The following is a 27394-nucleotide window of genomic DNA, read 5'->3' as shown; positions in this document are numbered from 1 at the left end:
ACACCTGTGGGTCTGACCCGGGGCTCCCAGACATCTGCGGGCCTACCGTGGGGACCCAATTGTGGCCCACGGTCACCCAAGGAGACCACCTGGGGGCCATGGCGCTTGGCGAGACCCACCAACAGGCCTCCAGAACCTGTGTGAAACAAGTTGCTGGAACCCTGTAGGTCTGTCAGGTGACCCGCCAGCACGCCGGGTACTCGCGTGGGGCTGGGGTATGAACCCTGTGTGTAAAAGAATAAATCATGTATTTATGGGGGGGAATAGGGGGTGGGTAATGTATTAAATAATTAGAATGATGCTTATTGTGGGGCACTGGGGGTGGGAGGGGGGATCCCCAATGGTATGTGGGTAGGCCTCCCTTGTGGGTAGTTGGTGAGGGTGGTTAGGCCTCACGGGGTGGGGGGTTAGTGTGGGAGGGTATGTAGGCCTCCAGAGTGGTGGGTGAGGGTGGGTTAACCCCTTAATGACTGTAGCGGTTAATAACCGCTATGGTGATTAAGGGATTAGGGGACATTACATTGGATGTTTTTATTCTTGTATTGTATTGTATGTCTTTATTTATATAGCGCCATTAATGTACATAGTGCTTCACAGCAATAATACATGTGGTAATCAAATAAATAACATATAATATAAATAACAGATCATGGGAATAAGTGCTTTAGATATTAAGGAAGAGGAGTCCCTGCTCCGAGGAGCTTACTAGTCTAATTGGTAGGTAGGGAGAACGTACAGAGACAGTAGGAGGGATTTCTGGTAAGTGCATCTGCAGGGGGCCAAGCTTTATGTATCATGTGTTCAGAATAGCCACAGTGCTATTCATATGCTTCTATAAGCAAGTGTGTCTTAAGGTGGGTCTTAAAGGTGAATAGAGAGGGTGCTAGTCAGGTACTGAGGGGAAGGGCATTCCAGAGGTGAGGGGCAGTCAGTGAAAAAGGTTTAAGGCGGGAGAGGGCTTTAGATACAAATGGGGTAGAAAGAAGACATCCTTGAGAAGAACTCAAGAGTCTGGATGGTGCATAACGAGAAATTAGGGCTGAGATGTAAGGAGGGGCAGAAGAGTGTAAAGCTTTAAAAGTGAGGAGAAGAATGGAGTGTGAGATGCGGGATTTGATCGGAAGCCAGAAGAGGGATTTCATGAAAGGAGATGCTGAGACAGATCTCGGAAAGAGTAGAGTGATTCTGGCAGCAGAGTTTAGGATAGATTGTAGGGGAGACAGGTGAGAGGCAGGAAGGCCGGACAGCAGGATGTTACAGTAATCAAGACGGGAGAGAATGAGGGCCTGAGTCAGAGTTTTAGCAGTCGAGCAACAGAGGAAAGGGCGTATCTTTGTTATATTGCGGAGGAAAAAGCGACAGGTTTTAGAAATGTTTTGAATGTGAGGGGCGAATGTGAGAGAGGAGTCGAGTGTGACCCCAAGGCAGCGTGCCTGGGCTACTGGGTGAATGATCGTAGTTCCAACAGTAATGTGGAAGGAGGTAGTAGGGCCAGGTTTGGGAGGAAGTATGAGGAGCTCTGTTTTAGCCATGTTGAGTTTAAGGCGGCGGAGGGCCATCCAGGATGATATAGCAGAGAGACATTCAGAAACTTTGGTTTGTACAGCAGGTGTAAGGTCAGGTGTTGAGAAATATAGTTGTGTGTCGTCAGCATAGAGGTGATAATTAAAACCAAAAGATGTTATTAGGTCACCTAGAGAGAGTGTATACAGAGAAAAGAGAAGAGGTCCCAGGACAGAGCCCTGGGGTACCCCCACAGAGAGATCAATAGAGGAGGAGGAGGTATTAGCAGAAGAGACACTGAAAGTACGATGGGAGAGGTAGGATGAGATCCAGGATAGAGCTTTGTTCCGAATGCCAAGAGTATGGAGAATGTGAAGGAGAAGAGGGTGGTCCACGGTGTCAAATGCTGCAGAGAGGTCGAGTAATATAAGCAGAGTGTAATGACCTCTGTCTTTGGCAGCATGGAGGTCGTCAGTTATTTTAGTGAGGGCTGTTTCCGTGGAGTGAGCAATGCGGAAGCCAGATTGTAGAGGGTCTAGGAGAGAATAGGTGTTGAGAAAATGGAGCAAGTGAGAGAATACAAGACGTTCAAGGAGTTTAGAGGCAAAAGGCAGGAGGGAGACAAGTCGATAGTTAGAAAGACAGGTAGGGTCAAGCTTGCTGTTTTTGAGTAATGGTATGACTGTTGCATGTTTGAAGGAGGATGGAAAGGTTCCAGAGCAGAGGGAGGAGTTAAAAATGTGCGTGAGCATAGGGATTATAGTAGGAGCAAGAGGTTTTAGGAAATGGGAGGGAATGGGGTCAAGAGGGCAAGTGGTAGAGGGAGAAGAGGCGATCAACAGCGACACATCCTCCTCTGAGACAGTGGAAAAAGAGTCAAGGAAGGCAGGAGGAGAGTTAGGAAGAGGTGTAGGATGGGAGGAAGAAACAGAGGGGATGTTCTGACGTATGGATTCCACCTTTTCCTTAAAATAGTCAGCAAAGTCCTGAGCGGAGATGGAAGAAGTAGAAGCCGCTGAGGGTGGTTTGAGTAGAGTATCAAAGACAGAGAACAGTCGGCGTGGGTTAGACTTGTGCATGTTGATTAGTGCAGAAAAGTAGGCTTGTTTAGCTTGCGAGAGGGCATAGTTGAAACAGGATAGCATAAATTTGTAGTGAAGGAAGTCTGCGAGAGTGTGAGATTTCCTCCAGAGGCGTTCAGAGGAACGACTGGAGGAACGCAGCATGCACGTGTGGGAATTTAACCAGGGTCTAGGGTTAAAAGGGTGAGTGCGGCAGAGAGAAAGCGGGGCATGTAGATCAAGAGAGGAGGACAAGACAGAGTTGAAGTTCCTGACCAGGTTGTCAGGGTCTGTAGCAGAGCTTAGAGAGGAGAGGGAGGAGTGTAACGTGGACTCAAAGTCAGGTAAGTGAATAGAGTGCAGGTTTCTGCAAAACCGGGGGGTAGATCGAGGTGGAGAAAGGGAGAAGCGAGATAGAGAGAATGAGATGAGGTGATGGTCAGAGAGAGGAAAAGGGGAAATGGAGAAACCAGAGAGAGAGAAGTTTTTTGTGAAAACCAGGTCTAAGTAGTGGCCATCCTTGTGGGTGCTGGCTGCAGTCCACTGTTGAAGGCCAAAAGAAGAGGTTAGAGAAAGAAAGCGAGAAGCCCAAGGGAGAGAGGGGTCATCAATGTGGCAATTGAAGTCCCCAAGGAGAAGAACAGGGGAGTCTGAGGAGAGAAATAAAGAGAGCCAGGATTCAAAGTGAGAGAGAAAGGCAGAGGGGGGATGAGTAGAGGTAGGTGGGTGATAGATGACAGCCACATGGACAGGGTGAGGAGAGAAGATCTGGACAGTGTGAACCTCAAAGGAGGGAAAAGCAAGAGAGGGGGGAATAGGAAGAGTTCGGTAACGGCAGAGAGAGGAGAACAGGAGCCCCACACCTCAATCCCTGCCACAGGGTGCGGAGTGTGGGAGAAAGAAAGGCCACCATAAGAGAGGGCAGCTTCCAGAGCAGAGTCCGACTGAGTGAGCCAGGTCTCAGTTATAGCAAAGAGAAGCAGGGAGTGAGAGAGAAAGAAGTCATGCACAGAGAGGAACTTGTTAGAGAGGGAGCGAGCATTCCAAAAGGCACAGGAGAAAGGGAGAGAGGAGGGAGGGTGGCATGGGATGGGTATGAGGTTTGAGGGGTTAACACCAGAAACAGTAGAAGTTGCATGTGGGAGGCGAGGACGAGAGCAAGTAGAAATAAGGCAGGGACCAGGATTGGGAGAGATATCCCCAGAAGCAAGGAGGAGAAGCATGGAAAGAAAGAGAATGTGTGAGGATGATTTGTAGGGGTGTGTTTTAGTGCAGGAGGTATAGCTGTGTGGTGTCAGAGGACGCAGGTAAGAAAGGAGTTCATGTGAACTGAGAAGTGGGGCAGAAAGGAGAGATGGAGATATATGAATAGAGTTAGAAACATAAGGAGACTGGTGGAAGGAAGTGCATAATTTGAAAATAAGTGAGGTTGCAGCAAATATAAAAAATAAAGGCGGCATCACAGCAATAGTTAAGTGTTGAGATGTGCAGTCTTAGATAGATGATATCCTCTTTTCCAACTTAGATCAAAAGCAGGAATCAGAAGCAGTAGGTGATGTGTATGTTTTGCAGCAGCGGAGGGGGCATGGCCAGGATGAAGATGAGGATGGCCTTCATCGTGGCAGATGGAAATGGGTGAGTGCTATATGTATTTAATGTATTGATTGGTGTTTATGTATTTTAAATACACAGGGTGTGTATGTTGTTTATTGCAATGTTTTTTGGGGGCAAATGTCCCCAATAAACATGCTATTCTGCCTTAATCCCTTCATTGCCTTAGCGGATCTCCGCTATGGTAATGAAGCAGCATTTATGTATTTTAATAATATTGTGCGGAACCGCATTGATTTGTGCTCAGAGACCCCCTGCTTCCCGAGTTACAGGCCCCGGTTTGGGGCATCGGTTACAGTGTCGCCGCCATATTTATAGCGGGCACGGCGCGAATGGGATGCTATAAAGATTGCGGCGAGACTGCCACCCGATGACACATACCGGGGCCTGTAACTCGGGAAGCAGGGGGTCCCTGGTCCACAAAGCAATGCGGTTCAGCTCAGGGGACCCCCTGTTCACAGTACACTATTATTAAAAATACATTCATGCTGCTTCGTTACCATAGCACATAGCCGCAAAGGTAAGGAATGATTGTTTATTTATATATGTGTTTTACTCATAGTGTAGATGTGCAGAGGGTCTCCGGAGCTGAACCGCTTTGGTTTTAGGTCCGTGGACCCCCTGCTTCCCGAGATACAGGCCCCTTTAGGGGGTGCCGTATCCCTCTGCTTTGTTTACATTCCGCAGTCACGTGATCGGGACATTTAAATGCAGAGGGATACCGGCACCTCATAAAGTGGCCTGTATCTCGGGAAGCAGGGGGTCCCCGGACCTGAAACCAATGCGGATCAGCTCCAGAGACCCCCTGCACATGTACACTATGAGTAAAAGTTGTTTTGATATGTTTTTATTTTGCCGATGTTTGCGCAGTGAGAGCGACGGGTCTCTCTCTGCTGCAAACACATATCGGCAGAAACGGCCTATCGCCAGGTTATCGGGAGCCAGGATTTTTTTATCACCGGCTCATCAGTGTTTTGATTTCGCAGAGATTCGGTAGGGATCGGCATGGATTTGGCCCTTACTGAATACTGCGAGGGCAAATCGCCAAAATCATGCCTATCGGCAACACTTGCCGAAGAGATTTTTTCGGCGCTTAGTGCATGAGGCCCTGTTTCTGATAAACCATGAGTGTGTTGTAATAATGTATTTCTATGCTAATATATTGTTATGTGTTGCAGTGCTACCTGAAGGAAGGTTCCACAAATTTAGATCCCAGCCGGGGTCGTTGGGTTCCACCAGGGGGAGATTGTAGCCAAGTGTAAAAATGGTGTATATATCTTTCTCATGCTGGCAGTAATCCTGGTAAGTATACAGGGTTGCCAGTAACAATCATGGAGGTTTGCCCTCAAACCCTGGTGAAGTGTCATATGTAACAAAGGAAGGGACAACATGCTTTGTGTCCACTGTTAGTGACACAAAGGTGGGTCTGTTTCTGGAGGCTATATAAAACACAGAACTGCCTAAAGTTAGTGGTTATGTTCTTGTGTCCTGAGTGAAGTGTCTGCAGCAGTTCAAGTCTGTCAGAATCAAGTGCAAGCTATTACACACTGTGTCCAGGGACCTGGCACAGGTCATGGTCTCCCCTTAGGGGAGAGGTGGAAACAACTCAATTAAGAGAGGAGGAACCTTCTGCATGGAGTACCTCAACGAAATGAGCGGCTAAGTGTCGGCCGCGATGAGTGGCAGTCTGCCAGAGGAGATGACATTAAAGATGCCCTGGTTCAAAAGATCCCTTCTGTGTGAGTGTGGAGTTATTTAGCAGAAGGATGCACCAAGAAGGAGTTCCCCATCAGATACTTCCCCCTGCTGCCGTAGAGATCCTGATGGGGTGGAGGCGCTGTACCAAATGTGAGTAAAACTCAGAACACTACCTCAGACGCCTGTCATGGTGATATTCCCCATACCAACCCAGCGGGAGACTCATGAGTCCTGTTGCCAGCAGGTGCACCACATATGACACATCCATGTAATTGGGGGATTTTCTTACATATGGGTCAGGATCAGAAGGGCCCAGGGAAAACACTGTTACATATGTGGAAATCCTATATTAATTATGACATAAATAAATGTTAAGTTTTAATAGCCTAGGTGTGCACCATTAATGTGCTTCTTGCTAGAGATAGGTTTCCAACATAAACCTCTCCCTATTTTTGAAAATACATTTCAATTCAGCACATAGGTAGCACCCGGTATCTATCTTGATACTTTAGGCAAAATCATATACACATATAATTAACCCATTACTTATATTAGTGAGCGATATATTTCATGTTGGTGTTGTGATCTAGAAATTATATGTTGATTCATTAATGATTACTAATAGGATTGGCAGTTTACTAATTCTCTCTATGTGTACTTAATAATATACTTAAGATTTAGATTTAGGAAAACAAATTATATGTACATACCGTATTTATTCTACTAATGAAATAAATTAAGTTTTTCCTTTACCACACCACAAAACATTTAAATGGGTTAGGCACTTGGTGATATAGCACTGATTATATCAGGCTAGGGGATTTAAATATCCACCTATATTTATCATTCATGTTATAATTAACACCTTTTTATGTTAACATTTGAAAGTATTTAGCAAAAATGAACAGTAACATTTTGAAGTTCATCTGGGTAAACAGGAAACATCCCAATAGAATATTTACTGTACTGACATAGATATAGTTTCCCTGGGTTTAAGGGGTATACACAAAGCTAAATACTTGCAAAAACAACGGTTGTTACAGTAGTTATTTTATTAGTATAGACAACGCCATGCCATGTTAGCAGCACCATGCCTTGTGTTAACTTCAAATAACATGGCATTAAGTATGTTTTAATCATAGGTGGCGTTACTTCTATCAGGTCCCTGAATAGTTGTTTAATTCAAGTAAAAGCAGAGAAGATGGTAGATGAAAAGAACCTGTTAAATAACAAGACGATAGTTTAATCATACCTAACTGCGGTCTTACACTTACCCAGACACTGTAAAAGACCTATTTATGGGTTTGAATGTAAATAATGCCACCTTTTGCTATGACCTAACTAACTTTACGTTAAATTCCTACGTTAACTATAACTGAGCTCTGGGGATATGCATTGTTAGAGGGAACACCTTTGTTGCATATCATTAGCACTAACGTATGTTATAATAAGGCAAGGGCTCGTTACGGATGAAAACAGCACTTAACGTACTGTTATTAAACTTTGAAAAGACCCATAAGCACTTAACGATATGTTAACGGAAGAATTTAACGGATTATTTAACAGACTTCTGGGATCTAACTCTAAATATGCTCAAAAAATGTGTTTACTTTTGTCTTTTTGTTGGTTTTGTGTGTCAATGCCCCATATTGGTCAGTGACTCCTTTGTCCTACGCTCTGTATGCAAACACTGTACCAACATTAGAAATGGACTTTGTTTTGCAAAACCACATTTTTTTTTTAAACTTAGATATATGGACATTTTCTTTTTTTTTTTACTATTAAAATGACAAATATTTTGTGTGATGGACACATGTTCATGTATGTTTTTTTTCTGTACGTTCTCCTGGCTTGTGTTCATTGATCTAGATGAGTACCAATGTACTTAGGGTATGTGTTCATTAGTAAATCTGGTACTATTTTCTACCCCAGTTTTGTGGCCTGGAAACTAATACATAGCCTTCTTAATCTTGTAGCACTGCACATATAACATTTAATGCCCCTCAGAAAAGGAGGAAATGCTAAGGATATAAATAATTATGTGTAAATAATGAGATAAAAGAAGCACAGGTGAAGTATCGCAGTAGTTAGGATTTTGGTTTCGGTACAATATTTACAGTCCACTGCTTCACAAAGCTGTTGTCCTTGGAAATGTGTGAAAAACATTCCACAGGACTGACTCATTATCAGTATTATGTGTCAAGAATGAACTGCCTTTGTCTCTTTTTACCTACTGTATTAAACTTTACAATGCCTCCCATGACTAAAGTGAACTGATGTCAGTGACAGGTTTAGGGGATATATCTGGTTGATTGCTGCCTTTTCTTAAACCAAATTGTGATACCTATAAGTATTTAAAATAATGTTTTATAGTTATTATGTAAATATGGTTAACTGAGACTTGGGAGGGGGTTTGATTTATTTTTGCCTACTACCTTTTGTCTGTGTGTTCAAAAAGTGCTTGCATAACCAGAGTCCCTTTCTCTCCACTTCTCGTTAACTGTATTGCTCTCCGATAAGGACAAGTTGGTCTGAGGGTTAAAAAAAATCCCATAATTGCAACAAAAATAGATTAAATAAATCTCTCTCTATAAATGATTATCTATAAAAGATATAGTGGCAAAGAGGGATACCCGGGTGCTACCCAAAACTGGGATGTATAGGGGAAATCACTTGTTCTTTTCAGAACATCATAACCTTATAAATCCTACAAGGTTCCCATCTGCTTAGTAGTCTCTTCCTGTGACTCAAAAAATCCCTAAAGGATCTATCCAGGATCCTTAGAAATACGGAGACAAAAGAGAAAAAAGGGGGAGCACAGGTTGAGGTATACTAAATGCTAACAAATTATTCAGCTCGGGAGTGTGAGTTCCCGGGCCAATAAACGTAGGGACAATGGAGTGTGTAATAACATAAACATTTATATGGCCTTGTGTAAATGCTGTCACATCAAGGTTTCTTTTCTTTCTTTCTGTCTTCTGGATTTTACTGCTGCGAAGTTTCTTTTCTTCGGGTCTTGATGATGATTTCTTCAGATGTCCGACTAACGTCAAATGTGAAGTTACCCTCCAAATAAATGGACAACACAGAATGTTTAGGGACAATACAGATAAAAAGATCAATGGTTAATTTCGAATGGTAAAGGGAGTATATAAAAAGCAGAAAGAATGCTGCAAACACTCACACGGGCAGATGTGAGTGCAATCATGAAGGAGGTATCTCTATCCTCTCCACATCAGAATAGTGTCAATATAAGGGATACTCCTGGATGAGAGTGCGCTTCGTCCTCTGTTACTGCAACTCCTATAGTGAATTGGGATCGAATTCACCCCACTTAGTCGGACATCTGAAGAAATCATCATCAAGACCCGAAGAAAAGAAACTTCGCAGCAGTAAAATCCAGAAGACAGAAAGAAAAGAAACCTTGATGTGACAGCATTTACACAAGGCCATATAAATGTTTATGTTATTACACACTCCATTGTCCCTACGTTTATTGGCCCGGGAACTCACACTCCCGAGCTGAATAATTTGTTAGCATTTAGTATACCTCAACCTGTGCTCCCCCTTTTTTCTCTTTTGTCTCTATAAAGGATATAGCTGGCTAATACATCCGCTCCACTTTAGAGGAAACAGGAAAGTTCCAACTCCTTGTTTATGTCACCCAGACACATGGTATTTAAACTGCAAATCCATTTAGATTCTCTAAATACTCCATATTTCAAATAGGATAGGGGACCCTCTTATTAATATACCATCGAAACCAAAAACACTTGTGTAATGTTGTTTTTCAATAAAGCAATCTACAACTTTTCACAATTACTAATGCTTAATCAAACCTGTCCAAGTCTATGGTATTTGTGTAAGCAGCTACCTTTTTGGTGCTTTTTGCCACGAGGAGGAGAAGGAGAATGTTGGCTAAATAGGGAGAACATTTAGAAGAGACAGAGGGATAGAGAGAAGAAACAGAGAGAAGAAACTTAGGGACAGAAAAAAACAAAGGACAGAGAGAAAAGAGACAGATACGAGAGAAGAGACCTAGATACATCAAATTGCATAAAAATTAAAGTTAATATTGTATCCGTTAAATTAAAAAAAGTGTGTTAGTATCACAAATATATACTGCACCGACACACTTTATTCGAGCAAATACCCAGTATGTACCTGGCAGATACCTGGAATGCGCCGCTCCTCACCTCTGACAAGCCCCGTTGCGTTTGCCTTCCCAGCCTGGGTTCATGCCTGGCTGACGGGCGGCTGATCTGTTAAATGATAATGATTAGGATTTAATAGGCTGCAATGCTTCGCGTGTCTACCAGATGGCATAAATTCATGAATTGTAATGCAGTATATATATATATACTGTGCAGTATTGCAGCCAGCGGGAATAAAATGCTTCAATCCCTGCCTGGAAAATACCTCAATGCACTCGGGCAGAAAACAGTCACAAACCTCAATACACCCGGGTATACCCGAATTCGTGGGACTAGCCGAGCTCGAATAAAGTGTGTCGCCAGTGTATAGCTGTACAATTTAATCATCAAAAAATTAGCGCAATGTAACCTGAAAACTTGAATTAAATCTTGTTCTATACATCGCTCTACTGCTAAAATGGCAGCTATATCTCGTGAGAGTATGCTACTGTACTGTATGTGCAAAAGTATGTAATGCATGTTTTCATGTTGGGAGGGAGAGAGGACACACTAGGTCGTTAAGAATTGGTGGTTTTTGTGAGTTTTGTAACTATTTGTTGAGATTTCTGTGTGGGTTGTCCTGTTATAATTGTTGTGTTGTCTGTGTGGGTACATGTGTGATTGTGTTTGTTTGCGTTTGTGTCGTTTTGGATTTGTTTGTAATTTGTCTGTGTCTTGCATTTTGTTTAATAGGGAGGAGTGGTCAGCATTGTGTATTCTTGTGAGAGATGGTGGAGAGAATTCGAGTGAGTGTGAGCAGAGGAGGAAGCTGAATGTAGTTTGAGGAGTACAAGGATCGGAGGGAAGGGAGTGTGAGGAGTGCAAGCAGTTGGGAGTGTGAGAATGGATGAATGGGGAGGAGTGGAGGTAGTGGTGAGTGGAAGAGAGGAGGGAGTGGAGAGTGGAGAGTGGAGAAGGGAAGGGACTGGTGAGTGGAGAAGGGGAGAACAGAGGAAAGGAGGAAGTGGAGGAATGGAGGCCGTGGAGAGCAGAGGAATGATGAGTGGATAAGTGGTGGGGAGGACATTGCAAGGGGTGGTGAAGAACTCAGTCAAGGTTTACAGCAGGTGAGGAGGACTGGAGGGTAGGAGGAGAGAGGGACAGGCCAGGGGGTCATGGCAGGTGTAGCCAGGGAAAAAGGGAACAGCAGCAAGTCCCAGTGGAGGCAACACTACAGTCTCTTAATAGAGAACATGGCACTGCACATGGAGGCAGAGGCTCTGTAACTTACATTTTTCTGCTGAAGAAAATATTGACTTAATTGTTAAGATTGTTGCATGCTATTATACAATTATTGACAAGATGGTAACCAAAAGCTTATTGTCGATTAAAAATAGGAACTGGAAGGAAATAGCATATGTTGTGAACAGCGTTGGTATCTTTCCAAGGGTAGTCCAGCACTGTCAAAAAAAAATATTCGGACATCAAGCATAAGCTTAAGGAGAAACTAGCCTCACACAGAAGAGTGACAGGTGGAGGTCCTCTAATGACTGAGTATACATTGAGTATGAAAAGAACTGGAAGAAGGTGAGGTACTCAGACATTGTGGTGGACATATGTCGGGTCAGAGACACTGGCCAAGCAGGGGCAGAAGAAAAAGCTGGTAAGCTAATTTGAATGGCATGTAATACTGTACAGTATGTAAAGATTTTTGTTTACAGCTTTATTCAGTAGTCACATACATATACCAATATACTACATACACGTCACATACAGTACAATGTGTGGTACATTACATTAGTTCAAAATAGTTTTAAGTGCAAAAACTTAAACATTATACAATATGCCACTTTGTAGATGAATAATAATGTAACATTAGGCAATACAATACGTTTCTGTACATGTAATGTTCAATTGATGTTCACTATAAATTAATATGATATATGAATTACGTACATACTGTAAGTCAATAATGATAGTTCGCATGTATATAAATCTATTAATATTATTGAACATGTTAATAGCTAAAAGCATCACACATATAAGTAAATATTGGACCTTTTTCTATTAACATTTATGTAACCTTTTTCTAGGTCCATCCTGGTGAAGACTGCATTGCCCGCTAACCCCACCTTCGAATGAATGATCGCCATCACCAGCAATGCAGTCATACACTACCACCAGTTTGTGAACCAACAGAAAGCCTTGCTACAAAAGATCACATTCAAGCAATATGGCCACAGCAATGTTCACAACAGACACACCACTGGAGAGGCTACAACATTTTTATTTTGAAACCAGGCAGCTACCTACAGCATAGCTCACCCTCGTACACCAGGACACCAAAGTCCCCCAAAAATACAAACACAGCTTAGAAAACAGCAATTACAATTAAATAAAGAAGGGAATATGCTCATAAAAAAATCTGTGAAAGCTAAAATAAAGAAAAACACCCAACTGCAACAGCTGAATACTTAATTAGCCAAAATATCTAACAACTTGCAACATATCTCAGTGCAGGCAAATTCAAACAATGAACCCTGTTCACTGTGGCCCTAATACAACAGGCCTGGCTATTTGGAGGCCACAAAGCCCACCCCTGACCACACCAGTGCCAGCAGAGGCAATGTAGGGTGCAAGTGTTGAAAGTAGAACCAAATGAACCCCCCTGCCCTTGCCACCTTGTGTAGGGGTGCGGTCTGAAGAGGGAAAGAAAATACATTTAGTTTTTTCTCTAGGCTGTCATGTCAATGTTAAAAAAAAAAAAAAAAAAAAAAAAAAAAAAAATATATATATATATATATACAAATGTAAATACAACTGTATGCTCATCTGCATGTCTTAGGCAGGTCTGCAACCCCGCCTTTCACCATTATCACCCAGCACACAGCACTTCCACTGCAGCAAGGGATTCTGGGAAATGACATGCAAATGAGCACACAGTGCCCCTTTTTGCTTCAAAAACCATTTTTAACATGGTTCCCTATAGGCTTAGGCCCAGGGCATGGTTACTGCTTGCTTGCTCTCGCTTGCTCTCGCTTGCTGCTGCTTGCCACTGAGCCCCTACAGTCGCAATTAAAGCGGCTTTAGTAGGGGCTCGCGCATGCTTTCCGTTGCTTGCTGAGGCGCGCTTGAACAGAGCCGACAGTGAAATTTTAAATTCACGCGCTGAGTCCGCTCACGTGACGCCTCAGCAACCAACGGAAGGAGAGCAGGGAAATGTGAACGGGGTCTGGCGCCAGCGGAGTGAGTGTACCTTCTGCCCGATTCCTGTGGCTGTCAGCCTGCGGGAGATGGAGGGGGCTTGCGCTGCCGGGGGTGAGCGGGTGATGTGCCTCCATCTGCCCGATCCCTGTGGCTGTCAGCCTGCGGGAGATGGAGGGGGCTTGCGCTGCCGGGGGAGCGGGTGATGTGCCTCCATCTGCCCGATCCCTGTGGCTGTCAGCCTGCGGGAGATGGAGGGGGCTTGCGCTGCCGGGGGTGAGCGGGTGATGTGCCTCCATCTGCCCGATCCCTGTGGCTGTCAGCCTGCGGGAGATGGAGGGGGCTTGCGCTGCCGGGGGGGAGCGGGTGATGTGCCCCCTTCTGCCCCGTGTGTCTGTGTGTGTGTGCATGTATGTGTGTGTGTGTGTGTGCATGTGCATGCATATGTGTGTGTGTGTGTGTGTGTGTGTGTGTGTGTGTATGTATGTATGTGTGTGTGTGTATGTATGTGTGTGTGCATGTGTGTGTGTCCATGTGTGAGTGTGTGTATGTGTGTGTGTGTGTATGTGTGCGTGTATGTGTGTGCATGTGTGTGTGCATGTGTGTGTATGTGTGTGTGTACCAGTGTGTATGTGTATGTGTGGTGTGTGATGTGTGTGCGCGAATATATTTATCAAAGTTGCACAATGTTAATAAATAATTTACTCTCACATGTCTTTTTTTAAATTTTTTAAATATTATATAATATACACACACACACACACAGACACACACACACACACACACACACACACGTTCCCCAGTGACACACAAACACACAGATCACTTCAAAGTGACACACACACACAGTGATACCCGCCTCCCAAGCGCTTGCTGTCTCCTCTGCAAGGACAGCAAAAAGCTCCTGGTAGAGCGAGCGGCAGCAAGCGAGAGCGAGCGGCAGCACCTAAGCGCTTACTATGTCCAAGGCCTTAAGCTTGCTGCACGTCACAGCTTTGAGCACAGCCAGGGTTAAGGTGCATAGCCTGAAAACCCACCCACAGACAGCTGTTTCGACCTTAATGGGTCTCATCAGTATGGGGTTGGTTAACTCAGTATATATATATATATATACACAAAGAAAGCAGTTGGCACACAAAACGCAAGCAAAACACAGATGCTTATCCCATAAAAAAAAATGTAGAGATAATAATTACCAGAGGGGTATCCAATAATAAGAGACAACACACTGAGGGTTAAATCCAAACCGAAGTCTCTCTCTCTCTCTTTCTCTCTCTCTTCCCAGATTAAGGCAGGAAATGTAGTGTTTCTATATGGGGTTTATTTACAGGTTTAAATAATGCAGGCCCACCGTCCCTTTAAGTCAAAACAAATCATAAAATAAACACCTACTCCTCTTAGGAGACTAACTACACATTCAGCTTCAACCCTTACTAACTGGATGGACAGCTAAGTTTGTTACCACACCAAAACAGGTACTATTTTAGCTAAACATATACAGTCTCTGCACACAGCAATATAGTGTTTCTCTTATCTGTTACTCCAAGGTTATGGAGCAGATGTCCCTGCTTCAGCACAGTCTTGCATCCTTCCTTCCTAGGGGAGCTCACCCCCACAAGAGCTCAGGGAATTTCTCCTCTGTCAGTCAAATGTTAAGTTCAGGACATTCCCGCTTCAGCACAGTCTTGCGTTGTTCCTTCCTAGGGGAGCTCAGCCCCACGAGAGCTCAGATAACCCCTCCTCTGTTGTCCCATTACTATGGACCGGACACCCCGCTTCAGCACGGTCTTGCATCCTTCCTTCTTCTTCCTGGGATTAACAACCCAGGCAGTCCAAGCAGGCTCTGCGACCACTGTCCAGCGAGTCTAGGGGACTGTGTCATTTCCACAGCTGGGGAGAAGTCTTCCAAATCATCCTAAGTGTAAGCCTTAAATTGTATATCACTGAATATCGATATATCTTTCATTCTACACATTGGTTTGTTCTTTTTTATTTGAGATTGGCTGCTGTTTGTTGCTGCACACCTATGGGAACATCCACCCCTTAAGCTGGATAATCGCTTGATATTTCAACTCTATTGTGAGTAGGCACTTGCAAGCTCACCTTATCATTTGTTTTTTTAACATTACTACACTATGTGATGTTTCTTTATTTTATGGTCACATACGACGCTCTCCTGGTCCCTGTGGAAGAGGTTTGTTTAGAAGACTTTTGAAAAAGTCTTCACTAAGGGTTGAGTGTGTTTGTTTTCATTTAATCACTGCTAGTTCACGTTTAAGAATATATTGTTACACTATTTTATTTCATCTTATGCACTATTGTATGCACTATTATTTTGGGAGTGTTAGAGCGCCATTTAGCATCTGTGTGGTTTATGGTATTTTGTTTCAAAGCTGACGAGCAGCTCCATTCCCATAGCTAAGGAAGAAACAGATATTGAGAGCAGTTTCACCAATATTTTGTCCAGGAGACTCTTGAGGACTGCGGACTTTAAGAGTCTCCTTAATTTAGAGAACGCTCCTATTATAGCAAAGGAGAATATCTAAGAATCAGAATTTACAAAATTGGAGAAACTGCTCATTAGAGATACAATTTTTTTTAGGGATCTCACATTTCTTGAGCAATACCATTTGAGCGAGAGAGCCCCAAGAGGATTGAGATTGCGGAAAGACCCAGCTTTTGATTTGGAGGATGAGTAATTTCTAGAGAAATGGTATGATATCCTAGAAACAAGTTAAAAAGAATTGATAGGCCTTATTATCAGTCAACAGAAAAGATATCTGATTGAAATTGACAAAGAAATAAAAATAATAGAGGATAAAATAGGCCCACTAGATCAGACATCATCCTTCAAAGAAAAAGATACAGCATTACAAGCCAAAATTGACAAATTAGAAAAAGAGCCTATCACTAGTTTTGATGGATCGGGGGACTCGCGCTTCCCAGCGTGTCCCCGTCACTTCTGCTTCCACTGCCTCTAGCCCTCCCTCTTTCCTGCTTCCCCACTCTCTCCCTTCCTTTCCTCGCGGCCATTCCTCTGCGGCGCGGTTAGCATACCCTGACGCGCCTTCAGGTCACGTGCGCGTCCTCCGCAGTGTGCGCGCGCATTCGCGATCGCTTGCTCCCCTCCGCGGCACCAGCTGTCCCCGGCGTGTCTCTATTCCCCCAGCCTCCACATTACCTTACTCCTCCGCCTCTCCGTCCCTCTTGCCCTCTTTGCCAAGCGTCCCCGCGGCACTGCATCCCTCACGCTCTGTGACACGCGCGGTGCGCGCGCATAGTACCCTTACAGAGGGCGCGCGCACACGCTCCAGTTATCTGCCATTCTGCTCCGTCCCCTGTGGCTTACAAGCCATATCTCTTAATTATTCCCCTGTCACATCCCCTGCTCTCTCAGACCTATCCCTACAAACTATCACTCAACCCTCTGCTCCTCCTCTCTCCCCTATTGTTTCTCCTTCCTTTATAACCCCACTCTGCCCTCTTACTCATTGCTCTGCATAGCTTTCCTGTGACTCCTGTGTGTGCAGTGTCTATGCCTAGCTCCCTTGTTTGTTTCAGCGCTGGTTCCTGTCCCTGCCCCTGTTTGGATTCCCCTGGCTTGAACTCGTGTACTACTTTGGATTTGACTACTCTGCTTTCTCCTGCACTTGAACCTTGGCTTACGGACTTCACTACGCTGCTTTCTCCAACCCTTGAACACTGGCTTACGGACATCACTACGCTGCTCTCTCCAATCCTTGACCTCTGGCACATGGACATTACCATCCGATCTCTGGCACCCCGGACCCTGCAAGTATACGTTAACCCTTTCTTACCAGGCCCGGCAACGCATTACCACACTCCGGGCACGCCCTCACAGCTGTGGGTGCGTGTTATATCCTTACCCACCTCAATACTGGGGACTGGCCAGGTCTGCGGGCATACAGGCGTTACACTAATAAGGTCAAAAAATATATAAGAGATGAGGAAGATTATAAGAATGGGATACCAAGGAAGAATTTTCAGTTTCCAAATAAACAAAGAAAGAGGGACAAATCAAAAGATGTAAAATTAACAATTGATACTAACAAAGAAACGAGTAGAATTAGTCCTGAGAGGGGAGATCTAAAGAACCTAAATCTCCCCAGAAACAAAGCAAAGGGCTCCCAAAACCATCCAAGAAAACCCCTACAAATGTAGATAGGTTTACGAAGAGAACTTATAGTCAGGATATTGACTCAGATGGAGATACAGATAGAGCCTTTAGATCAGAAAGAAGAGAGGAGAGAAAAGGAAAATTATTTTCAAAGAATGGGTCTAGAGCAGAAGAGAGAGATTTTTTAGGGAAAGGAGGGTCCTCCTCGAATCGGTATCGTCCACCGATGGAGAAGGCCCCCCCGTCAGAAAAAAGAAGAGGGAAGTTAGAAGAAAAAGGGGGAGAAGGAAACAAAAAGAATTATTCAAAAACGGTAAGATAAAGAGTAGCATTTTTAATTTGAGTTCTAAACAATTAACAGAATCAGAAGAAAGCTTGATTGCTAAAGGGCTAAAATTTGCACCCACCACAGGCCCCACTAATTTTGGGCTCTTTATAGATGCTCAGAAGTTTCTCAGTAAACTAACCATCAAGAGATTTTTTAAGGGTTAAGAGGTAGAAATAAGAACTAGGGAGAATATGGACGAAGTTAATCCATCTATTCAGAATCAAGAAAAGTCAGAGACAGAATTGTGTCTGAAACATTCAGGTCTGAAACTTCCATCAACATTTTACCCTAAACATGTAAGAGGAAAGAATTTAGAAGTATTCTCACAACTTATTCTTAAAGACTTTGAAGACCTTACAAAGAAGGAAAATAAATTCCATCGTAATTTAAATATGGCAAACTTAAGATGCTATTAGATGACACAAGTATAGTCATCAAACAGGCAGATAAAGGGGGGGTGGCTATTCTTAACAGGAGCAACTATATAAAAGAATCCAACAGGATATTAGATGATAATAAAACCGAAAGCTGACTAAAGATCCAACTTTTGATTATCAAAGAAAATTGAAAGTCCTGTTGGATAAAGGTAAATTAAATGGAGTATTGACAGAGCAAGAGTATAATTTCTTGATGAAAGAGAATCCAATACGACCCATTTTGTATTACTTACCAAAGCTTCACAAGTGCCTAACCAACCCCCCCGGGAGGCCGATCATAGCAGGCATAGACTCTTTAACATCAAATTTATCAGCCTATATTGATGTATATCTCCACAAATATGTGCCTAAACTCAAATCACATCTAAAAGATACAACTGACATCTTAAAAACATTCGAAAATTTTAAGTGGGATGATGAATACTTTTTGGTCACAGGAGATGTGACTTCCTTGTATACATCAATAGATCATTCACATGGTTTTGAGTAAATTGATAGAATTCTAGCATCGGATGAAGATATGCCTGATGAACATGCCAATTTTATTTTAGATGGCATTCAGTTCATCTTGAGGCACAACTATTTTTGGTTTCAGGATACTTTCTATTTGCAACTGTGCGGAACCGCCATGGGTACCAAATTCGCACCCAGCTATGCAAATCTGTTTATGGGAATATGGGAGGAGGATAACATCTGGTCCATAGCAGAGCTGGGTGCGAATTTGGTCCTATGGTGGAGATTTATAGATGACGTGTTTTTTGTATGAAGGGGAGATGAAGGAAGTCTTTTTGGGTTCATCAATTACATTAATGATAATATGTCGAATCTCAAATTCACTTGCAATTATAGTAAGGAATATGTCAACTTTTTGGATTTGACCATCTTTGTGGAACATGGATGTATTAAAACAAAAACATTCTATAAAGATGCCGATAGCAGTAGTGATATATTACCAACCAGTTGCCACCATCAGAGCTGGCTAAAAAATGTGCCTTTTGGCCAGTTCAGGAGGGTCAGGCGCAACTTCACTGATACCGACACCTTTGAGTTGCAATCTAAAACATTAGAAACTAGATTCCTTGAAAGGAAATATGATTCTGGTAATGTACAGAATGCTTTTCTTAAACCAAGTGCCCTACCTGTAGAAAAGAAAGATGAAAACAGATGGTTACCAATAATAAAAGTTTTTTTTGGATGCACAATGTGCAAAGCCTGCAAGTATAAAACAACTGAGAAACATTCTTTTACATCACATGTTACAAAGGAAAAAATTTCAATAAAACAAATGTTACCTGCAGAAGTGACCATGTAATCTATTTAATATCTTGCCCATGTGGATTACAATATATTGGGAAGACCACAGGGTATGTCAGAGTGAGGATTTTGGAACACCTAGGGAATATCAGAAGAGGGGTTACAACCCATCTTTTATCTGACCATTTTATTTCCCATCACCAGGGAAATACCAATGGTCTGGTCTTCACAGTTATAAAACATGTTTCGCCCCATTGGAGGGGAGGAGATAGGAATTTATCCCTAAATAAAAGGGAAACTTTCTGGATATTTTCCATGAAAACATTAGCCCCTTTGGGACTGAATGTGGATATTGAATTGTTTTTTTTTTTATGAGTGTATATATATTCTTTATGACCATTCACTATTGTTTATCGATTATTATATTCTTGCTCTGCATTGTCCCCTATATTCAAATACTATCCAACTCCTTTTGAATGATGAGTTATTATATTGTACATATTGATTCTAATACTTTTTCTTTCTTTCGAGAAACATCAATCGACGTCTCCTTTAGTATAGTTTATTTGGGGATAAAGATTTTTTTTGAGATTATATATCCATTTTGTGAGATCATACATTCATTGAATGATATTTACACTATGCTCTAGTATTATATTATTTGATATTCATTTTTAATTATATGCTGTGTGTAATTGTTGTCAATCACTTTTTATTATGTGAACCACTTTTATTATGTGGAGCAACTGTATGTGCTCCATTTTTTATTCAAATTGTTCTGTTTAGACATTGTATTTTATTTATCATGTATAAAGATATTAGTCTGCCACACCACCAGGGGGCTGTATACCCGATTCTGCATGCCGTTTTGGGTTAATACCCATATGATAGCTAATTATGTTTAATTAGAGGTAGGGCAAGTGGGTATATAATCCCATATTATGGAGCACATCACCACTCCTGACGAAGTCGTGATAACCAACGACAAAACGCGTAGAGTGTTTCAGCAGAAGGATCCGTGAGATAGAGCACCAGGAGCGCATCTGCACCATAGAGTCCGGAGGTTCCAGCCACACCGGATGTGACGTGTGACCCCGGGCTTGGATGCGGAAGTACTCAGGAGAGCAGTACACACAGAAATCGCAACCCGCTGTGGACCTGCCATATGTTTTATACTGCGCTTTCAAATAATCCAAATCATCCAAATAAGTGTAAGCCTTAAATTGTATATCACTGAATGTCAATATATCTTTCATTCTACACATTGGTTTGCTCTTTTTTATTTGAGATTGGCTGCTATTTGTTGCTGCACACCTATGGGAACATCCACCCCTTAAACTGGATAATCGCTTGATATTTCAACTCTATTGTGAGTAGTCACTTGCGAGCTCACCTTATCACTTGTTATTTTAACATTACTACACTATGTGATGTTTCTTTATTTTATGGTCACCTACGACGCTCCCCTGGTCCCTGTGGAAGAAGTTTGTGTAGAAGACTTTTGAAACAGTCTTCACTAAGGGTTGAGTGTGTTTGTTTTCCTTTAATCACTGCTAGTTTACGTTTAAGAATATATTGTTACACTATTTTATTTCATCTTATGTACCCTTGTATACACTATTATTTTGGGAGTGTTAGAGTGCCATTTAGCATCTGTGTGGTTTATGGTGCCCTATGATGCAGCCTGATCAGGAATAGAAGCGGGACCAAGCGTGCGCCGACCCGCGTGCCTCACTGAGGTCAGAGGGTGCTCACCGGAGCACAAGTCATTCCCACGCCGGTCCTGTCTGTCACCAGGACGGGGACGGAGACTGTGGCATGAGTCAGAGGGGAGGCTGGATGAGCGCACTTGCCGTGCGCCGGAGTGGGGAGCAGAGGTGAAGCCCGGCGGGCAGACAGGCCACGCAAGTTCTGCGCGTGCGTAATGGGGCAGTGAGACTGCGCATCCTGGGTGTCCGTGGCAGCAGGTGTTTCCAGGTGAGGAGACGTCTCCAGCCACCGGGATGGCGAATCCTCACAATATCCCCCCTCTAGGAGCGACATCCGGGCGACTAAATGAAGGCTTGTTCGGTAATTTCGTATGAAAGATACGGACCAGTCTGACTGCGTGAACCCGATGACTCAGAATCCAGGACCTTTGCTCCGGACAGAAGCCTCTCCAATGCACCAGATAATGTAGCGATCCTCTGGAAATCTTCGAATCCAGAATAGACTGTATCTCGTACTCGGTTTTGCCTTGGACCATATGAGGACAAGTAGAAGGAACAGGGACCAAGTACATGTTCTGGACCACGGGGTTGAGAAGTGAAACATGAAACACAGAAGGAATCCTCATGGAGGGAGGAAGAGAGAGTCGATAAGTAACCGTATTGTCCTCTCGGAGATAGAGAAGGGTCCAAGAAATCTGGGTGCAAATTTCATAGAGGGGACCTTCAGACTGATATTCCTGGATGACAGCCAGACCTTGTTGCCAGGTTTGAGGTCCAGGGCAGGTCAGCAAAGGTAGTGTAACAAAGGTCTTGTAATTTCCTGATCCTTTCATCGGCCAATGAGACCCCAGAAGAAGGTAGAGTGAGAGGAAGAGTCGACGGGTTGAACCCGTAATTCACAAAGAACGGAGATTCCAGGGTCGAACCACTACGCGCGTTGTTGTGGGCGAATTGTGCCCAAGGGAAGTTCAGCCCAGTCGTCTTGGGAGTCAGAAAAAAAACAACGTAAATATTGTTCAAGGTGCTGGTTGGTCCTCTCCATTCTCCATCTGACCATTAGTCTGCGGGTGGTATCCTGAGGAGAAATGAAGAGCGAGGTCCAATCCAATTGTAAGCAAAATGAGCGCCAGAACCATGAAATAAACTGTGACCCTCTGTCTGATACTATTACCATAGGTACTCCATGTAGGCGAAAGATCTCCTTGATGAAGATATCTGCTAGTTTAGGAGAATTGGGGAGACCCTTGAGGGGTATAAAATGACACTGTTTCGAGAATTGGTCCACTACCACGAGAATCGTGTTCATACACTTGGTAAATCAACAATGAAATCCATGGACAGGTGTGTCCATGGCCGATCCATGGCCGATCTGGAACGGGCAGAGATTGAAAAAGAAAAAGACCCGAGTGAAGCATTTTGGGAGTTTTAGTCCTGGCACACGTTGGGCACGCAGCTAAGAATTTTTTTACGTCCTTTTGCATCCCCGGCCACCAAAATGTATGGGAAATGAGACCCAGGGTCCTCTTGGTGCAGGGATGTCCCACAGATTTGGAGGAGTGGCTCCACTCGAGAACTTTCTTGCGGTGTCGAGAAAAAGTGAAGAGACGATCCTGAGGAGATGAAATGCCGGGAGGAATGTAACTTTGTTGGAGGACAATGTCTTTGAGTGCCCCGAAAGCAGTAGCCGTTAGGATACATTTAGGAGAGAGGATGGGCTTCTGTTGGTCCTCCGACTTGTCTTCCAGAGAGAATTGATGAGATACGGCATCAGCCTTGACATTCTAGGTTCCAGGGAGATAGGAAATTATAAAGTTAAATCTAGAGAAGAATAGTGACCATCTGGCTTGACGGGCTCCCAGGCGACGTGCTCCCTCAATGTATAACACATTTTTGTGGTCAGTCAGGATAGTTATGGGGTTTTCAGTACCTTCCAAAAGATGTCTCCATTCTTCGAGAGCTAATTTCATGGCCAGGAGTTCATGATTCCCAATATCATAGTTGCATTCGGCCGGATAATTTATTTTTTTAAAGAAAGCACAAGGATGCAACCTGGACAGGGGATTCTTTCTCTGAGACAGGACAGCGTCTACTCATACATCAGAAGCATCAACTTCAAGAGTAAAAGGAAATTTAGGATCAGGATGGGTAAGAACAGTAGCGGACACGAATGCCTTCTTGAGAAGTGCACAAGACTGAAGCGCAGAAGTGGGCCAGGAAGCAGGATCCACTCCTTTCTTGGTTAATTCCATGAGAGGAGCCATTAGAGAAGAAAAATTCTGGATAAACTTGTGATAATAATTTGAGAATCCAAGAAATCGCTGCACTGCTTTAAGTGTGGTGGGTTGAGGCCAATCCAGTACTACATTGACCTTGGCGGGATCCATGGTGAGGCCAGTGTCAGAAATGATATATCCAAGAAAAATAGTAGAAGTTTGATGAAAATGACATTTCTCAAGTTTGGCAAAAAGTCTGTTCTTTTGTAAGCGAAGGAGCACTTATTTAACATGATTAACAGGTTCCTGTTTGGATTTAGAAAAGATTAGGATGTCATCGAGATAGATGATTACAAAGGAATTGAGAAGATCCCTAAAAAGTTAATTAACGAAATCTTGAAACACTGCTGGGGCGTTCACAGACCAAAAGGCATGACCAGGTACTCATAATGTCCATCTCTGGTGTTGCAAGCAGTTTTCCATTCGTCACCCTGACGGATCCTGACAAGATTGTAGGCACCTCGTAGATCCAATTTAGAGAAAATATTAGCTCCTTGTAATCGATCGAAATGTTCAAAAATGAGGGGAAGAGGATAAAGATTTTTCACGGTAATTTTGTTGAGTCCCCAGTAGTCTATGCAAGGGCGTAAGACTCCAACCTTCTTTTTCACGAAGAAGAATCCAGCGCCCGCAGAGAGGTGGATTTATGTATAAATCCCTTCTGTAAATTCTCTGCAATATACTGCTTCATTGCCTTGGTTTCGGGCATAGACAACAGGTAAGAGGTTCCCCTGGGTGGCGTAGTACCTGGAAGCAGATCAATGGGACAATCGAACTGACGATGTGGATCAAAAGAACCTCAGATTTGACCTTATCGAACACGTCCCGGAACTCAGCATACTCATATGGCATTTGTACCTTTTCCTTTTCCTCAGACACGGTGGTACCCCCAATACTACTTGCTTCTATGATGCCGTTCTTAGTGGAGAAGGAGCTCCATTGAATGGGTTCTTTGTTAAGCCAGTCCACCCGGGGGTTATGAATCTGTAACCAGGGAAGACCAAGGATCACGCTAATGGATGGTGTGCGAATAAAATTGAGTTGAATCTTTTCCAAGTGATTATTCTCAATTTTGAGATGAAGCACCTCCGACTCCAGTGAAATAAAAGCCGTCTGAAGAGATCTTCCATCAATGGCTTCAAGAGAAATGGGACTTATTTTATGCCTGATAGGAACCAGATGGCGTTCTGCGAATGCTTGATCTATGAAGTTTCCCAAAGAACCTGAAACGAGGAAAGCAAGCTTAGAGATTTGGTAGCCCTCCCCAAAGAGAGTGATGGGGAGAAGAATGCGTGAAGGGTTGTCAGCAGAAATGGGAGAAAGAGAAAGCGTTCTCAATGAGACTCCCCCAGGTCTCATGGGAACTTTGCGTTTCCAAACTTTTGGGGACAGAAATAAGCAAAATGTCCAGATGTACCGCAGTAAAGACATAAACCGGCATTCTTGCGTTGTTGCTTCTCGGATTTGGAAAGACTAGTACCCCCACAATTACATAGGTTCGGAAGTGTCCGGGAGTGGAATCTCAGATTGGCTCACCTGACCGGGAATGATCTGGGATGGAGTGACACGATGATAAACTCTCTCTGATCTCCTTTCCTGAAGACGATGATCCACCTTGATGCAAACGGCGATTAGTTCTTCCAAATCGGTGAGGAGATCATAGGTTGCCAGCTCATCCTTCAAGGTTTCGGATTGCCCCTGCCAGAAGGCTGCGGACAGGGTTTCGTCATTCCAATCTGTCTCTGCAGCTATAGTCCTAAATTTGAGTGCACATCTAGCAACAGGGCGATTCCGTTGAGGGACATGGAATAGTGCAGAAGCAGCAGACACCTTATGACTGGGTGTATCGAACACCTTCCGGAACTCCCTGGTGAAGGCTCTGATATCCTGTGTGAGGTCGGATCCTCATTCTCAGATGGGAGAGGCCCAGGCAAGAGCGTTATCTATAAGAAGAGAGACAATATACGCACCTTGGAGCGGGGAGATGTGAAGCGGGGCGGATTTATTTCGAATTGAATAAAGCACTGGTTGAATAAAGTCCTGGCATTCGTGGGGTCACCCCCATAGCGATAAGGAGTAGTTAACCGGGGTTCTTGGGAGATGTGTGAAGAGGGCATAGCGGCAGGCTCAGGAACAGCAGGAGCAAGAGAGGAGTGAGGCTCTTGGAGAGAACGGGTGAGAGACCTGAAGTTCTCCTGAAGGGAATGCATGCTTTGATCACTAGCCACTAATTTCTCCTCAATACTGGACAGGTAGCTTGCGTGTGTGCTCAGGACTCTTCCTACCTCAGCGGGGTCGAAGTTTGTGTGACTGAGCAGACCGTAACACGTACTGTAGCTCACCACAAATGAAGCGTGACCGCGGTGCTGAAGTAGGGAATTGAGTAACGCCAACCCACAGCCACGCGGGCATGCAGAGAATGTAGATTGGTCATGAAAGTCAGGTCAGGAGTATAGATGTGAGAGTAGCGGATCGTCAGGGTATGTAGCCAGGTTCAGGATTGGAGAGTATCGGATTGTCGGGGTGCGTAGCCAAGTTCAGAAGTGGAGCGGTGCATTGTCCAAGGCACGTAGCAGGGTCAGGCAGCGGCAGGATCAACAGAAAAGGCAAGGCAGGAAATACAGGAACTAAATGCAGCAAGGCACGGCATCACACAAGATTATGCTCAGCAATGAGTGTCAGGAGCAAGAGGGTATATAAAGGGAGATCCTCTAATGAAGAGCCTGGGCGGAACCAGGAAACCGAATCCTATAGGCTGCTGTTGCACACAGGTGTGCCCTATGATGCAGCCTGATCAGAAAAAGAGGCGGGACCGAGTGCGCGCCAACCCGCGCACGTCACTGAGGTCAGGGGGCGGAGACCGGAGTGCAAGTCACACCCACGCTGGTCCTGTCCGTCACCAGGATGGGGGCAGAGACTGGGGCGTGAGTCAGAGGGGAGGCTGGATGAGCGCACTCACCGCACGTCGAAGCGGGAGCGGAGGTGGAGCCCCACGGGCAAGCAGACAGGCCTGCGCAATGTCCGCGCATGCGTAACGGGGCCGTGAGACTGCGCATCCTGGGTGTCCGTGGCAGCAGGTGTTTCCAGGTGAGGAGACGTTCTCCAGCTACCAGGATGGCGGATCCTCACACCAGCCAGAGTTTGTCTGCTGCCTGATTTCTGTCACCTGTTCTGCTAATTAGAAAACAGTTATTTAAAGCTGATTTCCTGGTTCCTCTTCCCTCTCTCTCCAAGAGCCTGGAAGCAGGAATTCTGCTGGAAGCAGAAAGGGGAAAGCCTTTCCCCATGCAGGGTAAATCATTCGGATCCTTTGTTAACTTGTAAACTTCATTATTTTGTTTGTTGGAAGAGGGCAAGCCGCCCAACCCTAGTCAGGGTGAACCTGTGTTTAGTTATTGTTCAGATGAGTAGGGTTTTGTTTTGCATTATTATTCAGTGTTGCAGTCTCAGTGCCTGGGACTGAATAAACCAGGCAGAAGCCTGCATAAAGGAACAGTACACTGTGCCTCATCATTTTTCTTACCCTAAAAGACCGTCTTCTATCAGACCCGGACAGACGTCGGAGCCCCCTGAGTAAGCCGTTTGTCACATATGGTGGAGAATGGTTTTTTTGTTGGTAAAAAGATGGACAACATGGTGAATGCCTTGGTATGCAATTTTGCTGTTCAGCAAGAGACAAATGTTACTCAGCGGCAGCTGCTAATGGCTCAGCAGGAAACTAATGCAACACAGCAAGAGACAAATCGCTTGCTGAGAGAGGAGCAACAATGTTACGTCCAGGTCATACAGCAGAAACTTGGTGCCCTGAGAGAGGCTATCACAAATGCCACAGCAGAGGCAGCCCCAGGCCAAAAATGACCAGGGCAAGCTTCCTTCAGAAGATGGGACCCTCGGATGATGTTGAGACCTTTCTTCTCTCTTTTAAATGCACGGCACAGAGAGAGGGCTGGCCGAGAAGCTGAGTGGGCCAGTCTAATCGCACCCTTCTTAAGCGGCGAACCCCAGAAGGCATACTTTGATCTAGAGCCATCTGAAGCTAACATCT

Source organism: Ascaphus truei, chromosome 3 (assembly GCF_040206685.1).
Source record: "Ascaphus truei isolate aAscTru1 chromosome 3, aAscTru1.hap1, whole genome shotgun sequence".
Taxonomy (NCBI): domain Eukaryota; kingdom Metazoa; phylum Chordata; class Amphibia; order Anura; family Ascaphidae; genus Ascaphus; species Ascaphus truei.
Note: the sequence above shows the minus strand (reverse complement) of the source record.